Consider the following 16,707-nt stretch of genomic DNA (forward strand, 5'->3'; position numbering starts at 1 on the left):
GAACTCAAAAATCAGAAACTGATATTGGGATTTCAGAATACGATTTTCACGTTAATTTCTGGTTTCATAGGCTGATTTCAAGATTTCTAAAATTATTTTTCTCTAAAGTCTACGGGACGTTTAAGAATGTCGCCCCCTTGATTACTGAAGTGGTGCATTCATCTCAGACCTACATCTACATCTACAATAAAAAAACGCCACTACATCATCATTACACATCATTTTATTAACTTCTCACACCACACGCGGACGTAAGCGATCAGGATAAAAATTTCGTGATAGTCCAATTTCGAACGGAAGCCACCAAAAGATTCCTCACTGAAGAAGGGACTTCGATATGGTTTATAGGCCCGGGAAGTACTGGCGGGGGGGGGGGATGCGGAAAGAGGGGGGATAAATTGAGGAGGGGGGAGGAAGAAAAGGAGGAATAAGCTACGGTAATATGTTTTTATTAGAGTCCCGAGACTATATTCTTAGAGAACGGTATAAAGGTAGTTGGGCCTTGGACTGCAATGGCTGGTTTGAACGGCCAACGGAACCAAATTGCGCCATACGGAGCAGCGCTCCACGTTCGGCTGATACAGCAACGAAGTCTCTTTCTGGGAGGCTCGTAAAATCGCGGTAGCTCGATCCGAACGCTCGTAAGACGGCCAATTGCGAGCCGATGCTCTCGGATGTCTGAGAGATACGAAAAGATACAAAAAGAGAAAAGACACGCTTAGAAAGAAAGAAAGGAGATTGCGACGAAAGAAGCGACTCCGACCTCATTCGTGCCTGGAATTGCTTTCGCCCCGACCCGCCCGATCCCGCCCGCGGTGGCCCAGACACGCTCGACTCCGCCGACGAGAATTTGCGTCGAACCGAACCGATAAGGGCCCGTTCCTATCTTTTGCATTTCCAGAAGTTTATCATATTTCTCATAAGTGTAGCCGTAGGAAGTTCTTTATATCGGCACCGATATAGACCTTTATAAATTGCCGACCCACCCAGCAAAATTCACGTCATCGGAAACGCAGACGATTTTAAACCGAAATCGTGAAACTACGCAAGACAGGAAATTCGTCTCCATATAAATTCAAATTTCGTAGGGGGGATCGACATTTTTACCCACCTTTTAATAAAACCGGTATCCGACGACGAAACATATTTTGTTTGGACATTATTATTATTATAGTAATAATATAATAATATAATAATATAATAATATTATAATATTAGATTAATGTCATGTTCTTATAATGTTATATTATTATAATATTATATTATTGTTATATTCTCATAATGTTCGATTCATGTTTTATTCTTATAAAGTTCGATTCATGTTTTATTCTTATAATGTTATATTCATGTTATACTATTATAATGATATATTAATGTTATTATTATTATGTTATATTAATGTTATATTATATTATTGTTATATTATTATAATATTATATTATTGTTATATTCTTATAATGTTCGATTCATGTTTTATTCTTATAATGTTATATTCATGTTATACTATTATAATGATATATTAATGTTATTATCAGTGGCGGCGCCAGGAATTTTCGCGAGGGTAGTCAAACCAAATAAATGGTCCCCCGACCCGGGACCCCCCTTTTCTCAACGAAATGCTTCAATAAAATAAAGTAGCGATGTACATGACGAACAAAAAAGTTCAAAGTTCAAACAACTGTAAAACGAGTCCAAATATAACAGAACTGGTTTTATTTACTAGGAGATACCTCAAAAATTTCTAAATACATTATCGACAATTGTTTCATGGTTATTTATAAATAATTTTATCTCTTGGGACAACTTTGAGACCCTTTCTAGATCAATTTGGGGCCTCTTATAGGGTGATTTTGGGGCCCCTCAAAATTTTAAGGTAGGCAGTGGCCTACCTGGCCTACCCCCTAGCGCCGCCACTGGTTATTATTATTATGTTATATTAATGTTATATTATTGTTATATTATTGTTATTTTATATTATAATATATTATTATTGTTAATTTTATATTATGTTATATTATTATTATTATTGTTATTTTTATATTACGTTATATTATTATTCTCTGACCAAAAATTAATTTTTTTATAGTTATGGACAATGACTATTTGGAATTTTTTTTAGGATTGCTTCCCATTCCCATCACGTCCTTGCAGGAAACTCCCTTTCCCCTAAAATAATGAAATAGTACAAAATGATAAGTACTAACATGTAAGTTAAGGGAATAGTATTGTCCAAACAAAGCATTTTTTTCCTCGAGTATCCGGTTTTACGTCCAAACAGAACAACCGAAGATAAAAACTAGAGTACACTCTTATAGGTCTTCCACTAGACTGGATCGACTGCACGAGGCTATCGAGGTATCAATTATGAATTGTTGTACAAATATTTTCCTACCCAGCCATAACCCTTTGATGAGAAGATGAATTGCAACTGCATCTTTAAAAATGATTTAAAATGTATGTCTAGGTTCTAAGTTAGGGGTTTTCGGAAGGTAGTTTCTCCGCAACCAGATGGCGCTAAGTCTATATGACTCAAAGACACTCTCCTGGTTTAATTATTCCCTGTTATATTTTAGTGAGAGCTTTTCACGGAGTTACGTCATCACAACAAGAAAAAGGTCCTCTAGTGAGAGTCCGTTATAGTCTGTGTTGCAGTGGTGTAACGATTCAGTCTGAGTAAAGAATATTGTGTGTGATTAATAGTACGAGTCTAACTTTTGGAAAAATATTATGGGCTTATGGCGTTACTATGATTCTTTTTTTCAAAGATCGTTGAACCCGGTTTTCCGGAAAAATGTATTTGTGAATTTAAGGCGAGTTTTGAGTTTTTTGAAGTGCCGAAAGTCGGGTTTCGAAATATAGGTATTCGATTTAGGGGTATACCCGAATATATTCTTGGTATCATCATAAGCCTATAATTTTGTTTCATGTATTAAATTAGTTTGATAAAAATCAGCTACGATACGTCTTTGTTGTTTCAGTAAAAATTCCGAGCAAAATAATTACAAAAAAAATTTCATTTTCACTATTTCAGTATTGTTTTATATTGCCAATGCACGAACAATATTTTTTTAATTTGGGGTGTAAAATCTTTAAAAATAAATTAAAGTATAAAAAATACAAATAAGACTATTTTCAACTTTGTTAGAAATAAAAAAGCAACAACAGTGATTGTGTTTCATAGGTGAGCCAGAAATGTTTATCAGAAAACATTTTACACGTGGAAGATAGGATAACTGACACACTTATGTTAAACGTAATTATAAACTTATGATATCATATCTCAAATGAATTTTAATTATATATCGCGGGGCTTTGATCTGGGGTAAAATTAAATGAACTAGCATAATCAAGGTTATCAGTGAAGAAATGTTTTCTCAGCTCCGTGTGTTCGGAATTTGAATTGAAATCATGTTTCTTTGCTAATATTTTAGTAAACCTCCTTAAATTGTAATTAAAAAATATGAAATTATATTACGGTACATATTTTTCAATATTAAATGCAAATTTTTTGTTAATTTAAAAATAAAATTAGATTAAACAATATTTCACGCATTTGTTAATAAAATGATAATAAAATAACTATATGGATAGTATTTTTAAGTCGCTTGATGACTTAGGCCCAAGGTGGTACCTTGGGTATTAGCCTAGCTTCTTTTAGGGTTTACATTTCAGATATTAGATATTTAATTTAAAGTTTCTTAAGTTACATTGCTCCAGACCAATATTATTTAAACAGTCTCGAGTAGGGTTCTACTAGGTACATCACATTAATTGAACTCCAACTAACGACGTAAATTGTGAAATTATATACTAGTTACTCGGATTTAGTTGAATCTACAACGGAATTATTGGGCCAGACGACTATCCAATTCAGTTATAATCGTGGATATGTTTCACAGCTGATGCCTTTGCTGAAATGCTAAAAAACAATATTTTTCTCCAACGGCAATCAAATCGACTAGGTTTAACTGTCTGATTGAATAAACCATAATTATGGTCGTTTTCGATAGTTAGTTCGAAACTCAATATTGAATCGATTTAGCTCCTGTGACTTTTGACATTTTCACCGCTGATTGGTTGGGATCTTCCCTAAAGAACGCGATGGAAGATATATCCCCATTAAGATAAATATCAAATACTTAGAAATTATTACTTTAAGTCATCAAAGCGGTGTTCGATGTTTCATTACTTTACTAAGCCATTATAGCTTCTAAATAAGCGAAGCAAAGTCATTAAAGCCGCGGTTCGTTACTGCGTGGAAAACCAGCTATTGACCGAGAAACGGATTTTGTAGCAAGTGAGAATGCTTGGATGCGTTAAGCTGCGTTCAGACTATGTGAAAATATTACGTTTGCGTCGATCGTGTCGGTTCTTTCGATTTCTTACACCGTTCAGACTTCTCAACAGAGACTTTAAATTTTCGCGTGTGTCGTTTACATTTTTTCATTTCGTTCCGCTCAAAAAGTTCATAGCAGGCATATAGCCTTATGCCTCATCAGCGCTGACTCTAGGTAGTGGCGACCTTTAGAACCATCGAAATACTATAACCAATCTGAGGTGGATAAAAATTATTTCAATTTTTCCGCTGTCATTACTGAGCTCTGATTGGATGAACAATCACCTTTTATGTTAATCTATGTGCAAGGTTGGTTCCTTTCTGAACAGTGAAATGAACGAACCGACGTGACCAACATAACCGAAACGACACGACCGATACTAACGTAATATTTTCACATAGTCTGAACGCTGCTTTAGATCTTATACTTCTCAAGTGAACTGCAGAAAAGAACAACGTCACATCCGTTTGAAAATGATTGGGAAATGAGAATTCTGACATTCAAGTTGAAAATTCTCAGCTTCTTAACGTACCTTCGCCAGAACATTGACATCAGTCTCTTTTAATGAAGGTTTTAAGAACCATCAAGTTGTAAGAAATCTTAAATTTAATATAAGAAATCTTGTCACTTCGATGTACCCCAGGGCAGTACCAGATTTACTGAAGGTGGGGCCTATAGTTAGGTTTTGGTGGGATCCTATGTAATGAAAGCATAAGAACGCGAAACTCACGTGTCCCGAAGAAAAATCCATTGATCTCATCAGTGGTGGGGGCCTTCTGTTGGTAGGAGCCCATAGGCCAGTGCCTAGTAGGCCTAGTCCTTAATCTGGCAGCACTCGCAACGTTGCAGAGGGTATGTGTGAACGCGACTTTAGCACTCAACCGCGTAACGCCATACATGAACGACCCCCATAACGCAATCCATCTTTCTAACCGTCCTCGAAATTGCTCGAAACGGCGAAATATTTCCCCTTTTTTCACTTCAAGAAAAGGGGTAGAGCTCCCGAGAAGAAGAAAATAAAGAAGCGGGGGGGGGGGTAGTAGGCCTAATTTGTATGCCGGCAAAAATGTCCTCGAGTCTAATTAGGAGGTTGCTAAGCCTAAAGGGATAAAAAAGAGACGCATTAAAAGAACAAAATATGTTCTGGAAAATAAGGAAAAATGTCGCGTGGGGTGAAAGAGACGGGAGGGGGGTCTTAATGATATCCTACCGTCTTGAGCCAAGGCTTAAAATCGAGGCTTAGCACCGCACCCGTTCCATCCCATTGTACAGGGAGAAAAAAAAGCTACCTTATCAGCCATAACTGTTCCACCAAAAGTGTTGGACAGTTACGTCAAATATTTGTATAGTCTAATAGGGGAAGAATTTCCTCGCTTTCAAAAGATGGCGCTGTGAACTTTACGGAAGTGCGGGCTGACGGGGGCTTTTTTCGCGCCCTCTATTTTATTTTTCGGTTATTAGTTTCGCTCAAAATGGTTTCTTTGAGTGTTTCGCGATAGCTTTTGAGTATGATAAACAGGCAAGAAAATTGAAAGGCTGTTTTTTTTGTCATCTATTTTTGTAAGACGTTGATTGTGTGAAGATGCCGCTGTTGAGTGGCGCTTAAACCGGTTTTACCCTCAAGAGCGTTTTTAAAATAAGGACAAGAGTGAAAGGTCTAATATAATCTCAATCAGGCTCAATAAACCCCAATACAAATATACAGGGTGTCAACGTTTTCTCAATCGAGGTATTTTTCCTTCTAAAGCTATAAAATATGGGTGCACCGTAAAAGGTCGAGATGACCATTTTCAAGGTCGAGATGACCATTTTTAGTTCATTTACTTTTTATTATACGTTACAGAGAAACATTTAGAAGGTCGAAATGGCTATTTTTAATTTAATTAATTTATATTTTATTATTTGTTCCAGAGAAACATTTAGAAGGTCAAGATCACAATTTTCAAGGTCCAAATCTCAATTTACTTAAGACTGCCCTTTCGGGGACTCTGCTTTGAATGGTGTAAATTAGTAAGCTGTTCATGATTGTAATAAACATTAATTTTTAATTTCATCGAATACTGGAAATAAAAATAAAATGGTTGGGGGGGGGGGAAAGATTTTTTCACAGTAAAGAAAACTATTCGCGACCGAAACGAGTCTAGGTTGCATAACGGCGCTAGCTTCTCCGAGGTTGCGCCTATGACTTGACGTCTGCTACGGACAAATTATAAAGTCATAAGAACGTTTTCTTTTACGAACCTTGGTTTTTTCTTTAAAAAAATTCTTATGAAAATATAAATAAACGATGACAAGATTTAAATGCATCATTATTTATTAAGTCAAATTTACGAATAACGACGAGGAAAAACTAATAGCGTCTTTATAGCCGCTACCTATCTAGGTTTCAATGGCGAACCAAAGGGGGCGTAGCAATGGTTTTCGGTCGCAAATAAGCTAAAGTAATAATCTACCGTTATCTGAGATTTTACATTTAAATCTATAGTAAGCTTGTATAGCAAATTCTGTAATTATTTTGTAATACTAGAGGAAAATGTTTACACCGACTATACTGAAGATGGGACTCTTCCAATTAGCCATATGCCTGATCAGCGCCACCACTACGTAGTGGCGACCTTTGGAACCTTCCGGATACCTTAGCAAATTACGGGTGATAAATAATTGATTATCGTCTGCTCTTAGAACAATTTTTCCGGAATAGCGAGTAACTAGACAACAAATAACTTTTTTCTTAGCTATTATTTAACTAGAGAATATCAAATCAGATTGAAACGTGTTTCCCAAGTCTTTGAACACGATATTCACCAGTATTTAAAAGGTAAAAGCATACTTTTTACCTCTCCGAGGGGACAAAGTCCCCTAGGAGGGGTTATACAACGACCGTGTCTGTCTGTGGGTGGGTCTGTGGGTGGGTCTGTCTGTCAGGACTGCGAACGCGTTCGCATTTTCGGTGCAAAGTGTAATCACTGCGTACGCAGTTTCTCAAAGGGTTGGCAAAACCACCGTGCGACGGTGAGCGTTAACGGATGCATTTGCGGTTTGGTTTGGATGGTGTTTTTTCGCTCACCGTCGTGACGGTTTGGTGTATTACGTTTTTGTAATGTTTATGCGTAGGTTGTGAGTGTTGAATTTGTTGTGTTTGTGTTCTGATGGATGTGCATGTTGAGTCTGTTGTGTTTATATGGGCGTTTTCTCTCCAACTTCTTCTTAATGACTTTGGGACGGACCGAGTGCTGAGTGTAATGCTACCTCTCAACGTCCAATGGCAGGGTTTCCACCAGTTGTACACGGTATTCGTCTTAGTATCAATTTGCGATCGCATCGGGCGGGATTTGAACCCGAGACCTCCTGATTGACAGGCGGACGTTCTACCACAGAACCACCGACACTTGTTACGCCTTATTGAAAATTAGACCTTCAGCTTTATCGGAAGCGTATTTAATAGAGTACGAAATTTTGGTTTAATTGAAATAGAATTGAAATTGAAATTATTGCATCGAAGAAATTCTAATTTAGCGTTTCTCTATTGATTAAAAACAAATGCGCCACCCAGGTTTCGAACCCAGACCATTCGGCTTGGCAGTCGAGCGCTCTACCACAGAACCACCGATAGCTGCTTAGATTCACTGAAATTAAGACAGGCATCGTAAGCATAATAGGTAATAAAGTCTTTTTTTATTAATGAATTTATGAAGGCCTAATCTGGTATTTTTTAAAGGTTAAATCTTGTTTTAGCGCAGTCAGCCGAGATTAGAGGGTTAAAGGGTAGACCCTGTGGGTGGTCCACTTTCTTAACGACCTATATATAGTTCTGTTAATTCAAAGGAGATAATTTAACGTTAATTGCTTTAAAAGCTGGCGGTTAGTCAAGTGGCTCTCTGTGCTTTGTTGATGGTAAGGTTTTTGCTTCTTGTAAATACATTTGGTGTGGATATTTGGATATCTACGATTTCTAACGCAGTCAATGATTTCTTGGGTGTGCGAGTCATTATATGATATTGGAAATTGGACGGCATTGGTCTTTTTCATGTGGTATGCGTCACAACGTCAACAGGAAGTGAACGAGTCGTCCACTACCAGATATCTACGGTATCTTCATCAAGGGCGAGTGTTGAAATAAAATGAGCGTTAAAGATGCGGCAAGTATTTCGTAAGCGAGTAATTCCAAAAAGCCTCTGTAGATATTTCATTAAAATTTGCTTCGTATTATATTTAACTGATAAACTTGTTCTGTAAAAGGGTTTAATTCAATTGTGCATTGTTATAGTACGTCTAACTTACTGTTGTAACTACTTAACTTATGATATTCTGAATAAATTAAAATTGGTCGTTTCGTCTCAATTATTTTAATTATAATTTTATACCGGGCGGGATAGAAATGGGTTAATATTTTTAACAAATAACTCTAAATTGCGGAGATATATCTTTAAGGGTTATCTCGAGAAATTAATACCACTAGGGACAATTCTTCCGAGGAGAGGTATATTTTGGCTTGCCAACTTGTTTAAATTTTAAACCCTTAAATTTTATTTTACTTCATAAGCCTTGGCAAATTTTTAGTTTTAGACCAGTGGTGAGAATAAGCATTAATTTCAACAAAGGGTGAAACAAGATTATTTTATTTTAAAGGCCGACTACATAATCTTCGGTTTACTCTGTCTTTCACTGGAAGTAGGCTTACTGCAATACACGTGTGCTATGCAGTCAGCCTACTTCCAGTGAAAGACCGAGTAAACCGAAGATCAATTTCTTTGCCTAACAGCAAACGATAATAATTTTTTTTATTTAAGTTTAAGTTTAATCGTGTATATTTATGTTATATCAACATAGGTTTTACTTAAATAAATGTAAATATATCGTTATCGTGATATTTTGAACTGTTTTCTAAAAGGAAACTAACAGAGTTCCCAGAAGAAGTGATCATAACTAAGCCTTGGAGATATGCCATCTCGCTGTGTAGTGGGTTGCAAAAGTCACTACATATGGTGATAGTAATATTAAATTTCATCGAATTCCAGTAAAACGGCGTAAATTGTGGCAAAGACTAATTAATCGTTTAGAGTGGAAAGCTGCGTGGGATGATAAAGTTTGCAACAGGCATTTTGTAAGTGGGTATCCAGGGTGGGAACCATCGGATGTTGACTGAGTACCAACACTTTTTATGAAACCTATTATAAATAAAGTTACCCATAAAAATGCTGTATCTGAAAACAATTTAGAGAACGATTCTTTTGAAATAATTAACCCATGTGGTAAACAGCTTGAGCAGCAATGTCTTAGAGCAGCGGTTCCCAAAAGGTGTTCCGCGGAACCCTGGGGTTCCGTAAAAGGGTCACAGGGGTTCCAAGAATTCACAGCGCGGTCATCTTAAGATGAGTAAAAAAAATGAGTAGGGGTTCCGCCAGAATTAGGTGGATAATTTAGGGTTCCAAAGCAAAATAAAATTGGGAACCGCTGTCTTAGAGCGTTCACGAGAAAGTAGATATGAAAATCGGATTAAAAAGAAGGTATGCTTTTATATTTCTAAATTATTGACTCGAACTAATTATTAATGTAATATTTTATAGAAAAAATTGGAAAGAGAGTTATTTGATAGAAATTGGGAACCTGTATTTATTGAAAATAATGAAAAATCCTTTCGAAGTAATTTTTAAGTTGTTTCCGTAAAATATCAATAATCTCACTTCTTTATTTTGGTTAGGCTTTGGCTCACAAACCATGACTGATCCTGTTGTGGAAGAAAATGTTAAACTGAAGCAAGAAATACAGGAGTTGAATAATATCAATCGCTACCGAGTTGAGTTCGTGTTTAAAAAATTTTTAGCCAAAAAGTGATACTCGCACATTAACTTACTTAAAAAACCATAGAAATACAGAAAATGTAGGCATTCCTGTGTAGAATTTCGAAACATTATCATCATTCTGTATTTTTTCAACAGACCAACTTTTTTGCGATTGATATTATTCAACTCCTGTATTTCTTGCTTCAGTTTAACATTTTCGTCCACAAGAAGTGGGATTATTGATATTTAACGGAAACAACTTAAAAATGACTTCGAAAGGATTTTTCATTATTTTCAATAAATACTGGTTTAGACGGGTTGTCTCCTACATAGTCATGAAATGAAAGTGATGATTGAAGAGATAAATTTTCCCAATTTCTATCAAATAACTCTCTTTACAATTTTTTCTATAAAATATTACATTAATTTAGAAATATAAAAGCATACCTTCTTTTCAATCCGATTTTCATATCTACTTTCTCGTGAGAGCTCTAAGACATTGCTGCTCAAGTTGTCATCAGATGGGTTAATTATTTCAAAAGAATCGTTCTCTAAATTGTTTTCAGATACAGCATTTTTATGGGTAACTTTATTTATAATAGGTTTCATAAAAAGTGTTGGTACTCAGTCAACATCCGATGGTTCCCACCCTGGATACCCACTTACAAAATGCCTGTTGCAAACTTTATCATCCCACGCAGCTTTCCACTCTAAACGATTAATTAGTCTTTGCCACAATTTACGCCGTTTTACTGGAATTCGATGAAATTTAATATTACTATCACCATATTAAATAATTGAATTTAAATATAATTTTACGCTCCTCATCCGTCGTTAGCTCAGTTGGTAGAGCGGTGGACTGTAGAGGGCGAGTGGCAGAGTTATCCAGAAGTCGGTGGTTTAAATCTGGCTCGTCGGACATTTTTCATTACATCATAATTTTATGATGTAATTAAAACTAACGAACGACTGAAGAAGAGCCTCGGCTCGAAACGTCTTGTATAAAATAAGTTTTATCTTCTAATACCATGCCGTTTTCTCTGAATTAAACATAATTTCTACTAATATTCACCATGGTAAATAATAAGTTTAATACATATGTAGTGACTTTTGCAACCCACTACACAGCGAGATGGCATATCTCCAAGGCTTAGTTATGATCACTTCTTCTGGGAACTCTGTTAGTTTCCTTTTAGAAAACAGTTCAAAATATCACGATAACGATATATTTACATTTATTTAAGTAAAAACTATGTTGATATAACATAAATATACACGATTAAACTTAAATGGACCGTGACATCGAGTGGAAAAGCCCTCTAGGGTTGTGAAATTTGGTGAAATTTGTCAAAATAAATTACTATATTAATAATTACTACACCCTAAACACAGTTTGTTTTAAAAATATGTCAAAGATATAACAATTTAATTAACAAATTTAATCAAATTGGAGTTTAATTTTAATAATTAGGATCTAAAATTATTTGACCAATTTTACCAAAAAAAATCAACAAATCAGGATTTTCTAAAGGATGATAAAATTAGCGAATAAGTAGATTAGTCCATTATGAAAAAGGGATAATAAAGCTCAACCCTAAACAAATTTGAAGAAATTTAAAAACTTACTAATAGCTAGTACCGATAGGTCTTCGCGAAACTCGGACCAAATAGATCTTCGAGTGAAAAACTAAATTAAATAAAATAGCCAGAAATTTTTGACGAAATTCGTTAATTAAATTACGATCTTAATTATTATACACAATAAAAATATTTTAAACTTAATCCTTCAGACATTTTTTTAAATAAAAATTCGCGATCAGTCACAAAAAGAATGGGAAATAAACCAACCGTCGATTTTACAGAAGAATACTCAAAATTGCCCAAATGACACGCTAAACCATAATTTCTGACAATCTTGTCTTCCTTCGGTGCTCCTTGGCCGCTTCTCGATGTCAAAAAGAAACTGTCACAGCTTCGGGGTTAAGAACGATAGATGATTTCAGACTAATGATTTTTTGAACGCCTCCTCAATTTAGCCACGTATGAAAACACTATTTTAGAAGCCATATTACGTGGAGATTTGGGTTGGCAGGAACCCTCTAAATTGAAATATGTGTAGTAGAGTTGGCGAACCAAGTAGCGTGCCAGATATTTTTAGCCTCTGGGCCTGTCCCAGCTTGTCCAATCTCTCCTGATGCCGCCTCAACTGTACGGCGCGCTCAAAATGCCCCTTGATTAATAGTCTTCAAATTGTTCCTCTGAGAGACAATTTTCGCGCCTCCTGTAATTATGTTTAAAATGCTCTATCTTCCTAACACGTTTCGGGCCAAACGTGACACGCCACCTAGCGGGCATTCGCCGAACTATTAGATCTTTTATAGGTTTGTTCGCGAAACGCGATGTTTCATTTTGGGAAGTGTTATTACGTTTGCCGAGATAAAAAGCCGCACTTTGGCGGGTTTAGGATTCGGTTTTATCCGTTTCAGCATCTGTCAGAACAGCATGCAGTGTTACCTAACCTAACCTAACCTAACAGACTTAAAAATATATTAAAACGCTTTCATAAAAAATCAAAAGGAGTAGAAAGAAAAACTATTTTTTTTGTGAATATTGCGTCGGTCGATTAGAAAAATACCAAACCCGCCTTTGGGCTAATTTCATCAAAATCATTGGCGGAACTCGGTCTAATGGGAATTCGGTCGAAGGGGTTTCGGCGCAATGGGAAGATACCTATTTTTTGAACAAATTTATATATTTTAACTTTTTGGGTTGTATATTTAAGTTCAAAATTTATAGTGAATCAACTTCTTCCACCAGATTTATCAGACGCTAAGAATGGTATGTTCCCATTTATCCCAATTTTACCATCTCCCAAAGTTATCAGTTCTCCCAAAAACATGGTGTCCCATTTGTCCCAATTCCATTTCTCCGAACCGGAGTTCATTTAACCCAAAAATATGTATTCCCATTTTTCCCAACGATCAAGTTTCCCAAAAAAATGGATTCCCATTTCTCCCAACGATCAATATTCCCAAAAATATGGATTCCCCTTTCTCCCAATCATTATTTTCCAAATATATGGTAATTGCGCGGTTTTAGATCTCATCGGTACGAGTCGATATGTCGAAAAAAATACAGCGTAACATTTTGACGTCATTATATTTTTTGACGACATTGTCTAATAAAATAGGAAGGGGCCCATATGTGAATTGACTTGGCGTTAGGTTAGATTAGATTAGGTTAGGTTAGGTTTACCATATTCATATGGGCAAAATTTTATGTACTTGCATATTAAAATAAAACTTAGATTCATGTTTATACCAAGTGTAATTTTGGGACAAATGGGATTTGGGATAACTATTTTGGGACAAATGGGATTGGGACGAATAGGATTGGGGGAAATGGGATTGGGAGAACTATTTTGGGCGAAATGGGGGTAAACCCTAAGAATAACTGGCGCTAGTTAAATTAAAAATCAGTTTTGGCGCTTGTAAGCAGATTATTTTTTATTTAGAATATGTCCGCTTTAAAGGGCACTATACCATCTTGATTTTCTTACCAGGTAAAATATACTTCATAAATATGCCGCAAACGAATTTGGCGCGACGTTATTTAAATATGAATTTAATTTCAGCAAAGGCATGTGGAAAGTAAAAACGCTTTCAAAAGTAAAAAAAGCTTATTTTGAATCTGAACAAACAACTTGGAAACCAATTTGATGTGAAATTAAACCAATTTTTGTCCATTTGAACACAGTTGACAAATTGTATAGTATTTTTTTGAATATTCGAACTTGTATTTGAAATATATAAATATTGAAAACAAACTAATACATAGTTTACACAGAAGGGAGGGGCCTATGGTTCCCATGGCAACCGGCGGGGGGGTGTAAAAAATTCAAACCATATCGCGCGTAGCTACGAAATAGGTAGCCATTTTGTTGGTAATATTATCGAAACGACATAACGTACGAAAATTAGATTTATCATTAATGCTTTAAAATTTTTAAATGAATATCGTTATGGGTCCTAAAAAACCCAGATAAGATTTTATTTAAAATGAAATTTAATGAAAATAGCAAATGGTGACAGAAATATCTTAGAAAAGAAGTTATCAAAATGTGGTGATCCCTTTTACAATTACCTTCGGTATCGAATAAAATAAAAAATTTCGGTATCCTTATAAAAATGTACTACTCGAACAATTTTTAGCAAGACCTTTTTTAACGTGAAACGAATTTTTTAATCATTTGAAAATAATTAAAATTCGCAAACAGACGATTGAAACTGTTAATCCCCGCGTTTTACTAAGAAATCTACACCAGCAAAATGGCGGCATTGTACGGTTCATTCTTGCTCAAATTATCATATCTCTATACTTGGAACTGCGTCATGGATGACGTAGGGATGCAAACTATGTATAGTATAAATAATTCTTTTTATTCTGTTTTTCATATAAAATATATTTAAATATCGTCATTCATAGGTTAACTAGCCATTAAGCTAATGAACTTTAATATGTTATATTTGCGTTTTTTGTTAAAATCTGATGCCATCTTGGAAAATGGAGGCTAACATTATATCCCTTAAGTGATAACTGGTCCATTTTCCAGAAATGTTCTGTATTGCTTGGAACCACGCCCAACAGATGACCCAAAATTGTTTTGATTAAAACCCGACGCCATTTTGGAAAATGGACGGTCATATATGCAATAACTGCGGTAATTGTTCACCGAACTGCTCGGCACAATAATTGTATCGCAAATTCAACTAAATCCAAGTTTCTAACAATCCGGATGACCTCATCGTGAATTAGCGTTTGAAAGACAAAAGGGGAAATTCAAGCGAACAAGAAAGACTGGCAACACTCACCCAGTTTTCAAAAACTCCACGACGTAGTTCATCATCTGTTTGGAGAAATCGACGAAATCAGAGTCGCTGGTGTCCAACATGACACCAGTCATGGCCAGAAAGTCAGACGCGTGGGGCGCTCCAGTCAACCAGGAAGGTAGAAACGCGTCGAACGAAGCCGGTCTAGCGTCGTAAATGTATCGGTACACCTGGCAAAAATATTTGGACAGTAACAATGTGGCGTTAAACACTGTCAAACATTAAATAATTAAGTAAACGATAATCCTTTTTGTTGACATCCACACATCGGTGTCGACCCAAGGCCTTAGACACCAGCACACAATAACTGATTAATCAGGGCGAGATATGTGTAACGGCCACGCCAACGGGGGGATACGTGGGGACAGGGGTGGGGACCCCCGGGGCGGAAGTATTCCGACCACCCGTTAGGGGATTGGTGGTCGTCCTCACACGGCCACCCACAAACTCTGCCTCCCGGACGCCTGGGATTACAGGAGTGAGCCACTACTCCCGGGACGATAATCCTTTTAAGATAGATATTAGAGAATCACTAGAAATAATGAAGAAAAGAAAAAATAACACCACTATTATTTTAAATAGAGACGACGCGATGGTTCAAAAAGCTTAAATGTACAATTCTGGATTAAAAATTGCAAACTGTAAATTGTTAATATTTTGACCTCCCTCCCTTTTTTCTTATCACAACCCCCCTCTTCTTTTTGTATTCACCTAAAAAACTGACAGCAAGGTTATATAAGCATGTAAGATACAGACCTGATGATGCACCCATGGACAGTAAATTAAGAGGACAGGTTTTCGATACCCTTCCACAGTGCATTGTATTTCTCCCCGCGTATCAATCAGCTCGAGAGACTCCGAGGGAGTCTTGCAAGGTCGTTTGTACCACGTGATCTTAAAATTTCAAAATGGCAATCTAATGCGGTTGGTATTGTTACGTAAATTTTTGCGCTTTATATTTTAGTAATTGTTAATTTTGGTTTTTTAATTCAATAAAAACTATCAACTGATATTTAGTATATCATATTTAATCTATAAAAACGTGAAAAAATACCTTTTGGCGTAAAAATGTACTTCGTGTTGTAGCGCGGGTGTCGAATGTTGGAGATCTCAACCTAGGGACAATCGACTTAAGCGAACCCCTCAGGTACCCGTCTACAATTAATAATAATGACTGAATACGCCCGGGACTACTCGCGTAACGTGATATGGTGGGGTTAGCGAGGGTCCTCAGTATTAAATTGGTGTCTAGGAGAAATTTGTTATTAAACGTATCAAGCCAGTTGTTAGATTGCCAAACACTAATTGATTTAATTTAAACTCAATATCCTAACCAAACATTTAAGCTAACTTAAAACTACCTAAACACTAATTAAACTAAATGAAATATTATCAAACTAAGCAACTGGCCAGTGCTCGCGGCATTAACGAAATGTAAAATCTAGGTTGCAACCATTACTTAACAAAGTTCATCCCGAAATGTTCAGTTGAACTGCGGAAACTTTATCGAAGTGGCAGAGTCCGGTTGGAGCCGTGGAAGAATCTGAGCGACGTTGTTGACGTTTCGGAACAGCGGAACACAGAATTTATGTTGGTGGCGATGGTATCTCGTACAATATGTTGAATGTAACCGCTGGATGGTTGGGCATAACGAATTGGCCAATATAGATTGTTCCTGTCCTTATCTTGAAGTCAACA

At 36.2% G+C, this 16,707-nt stretch overlaps 1 long non-coding RNA gene across 1 annotated transcript; it reads right to left on the minus strand.

Moving 5' to 3' along the window:
* Window positions 1-208: 208 nt before the first annotated feature.
* Window positions 209-16,301, minus strand: LOC149921866 (uncharacterized). Its single transcript, XR_016477219.1, has 2 exons — window positions 14,992-16,301; window positions 209-678 (listed from the first exon to the last, which is right to left on the minus strand). It is a non-coding gene; the product is annotated as an uncharacterized LOC149921866 (long non-coding RNA).
* Between the last annotated feature and the right edge of the window lie 406 nt (window positions 16,302-16,707).

This window comes from Leiobunum rupestre, chromosome 11 (genome assembly GCF_980474605.1).
Source record: "Leiobunum rupestre chromosome 11, qqLeiRupe1.1.hap1, whole genome shotgun sequence".
Lineage (NCBI taxonomy): Eukaryota > Metazoa > Arthropoda > Arachnida > Opiliones > Sclerosomatidae > Leiobunum > Leiobunum rupestre.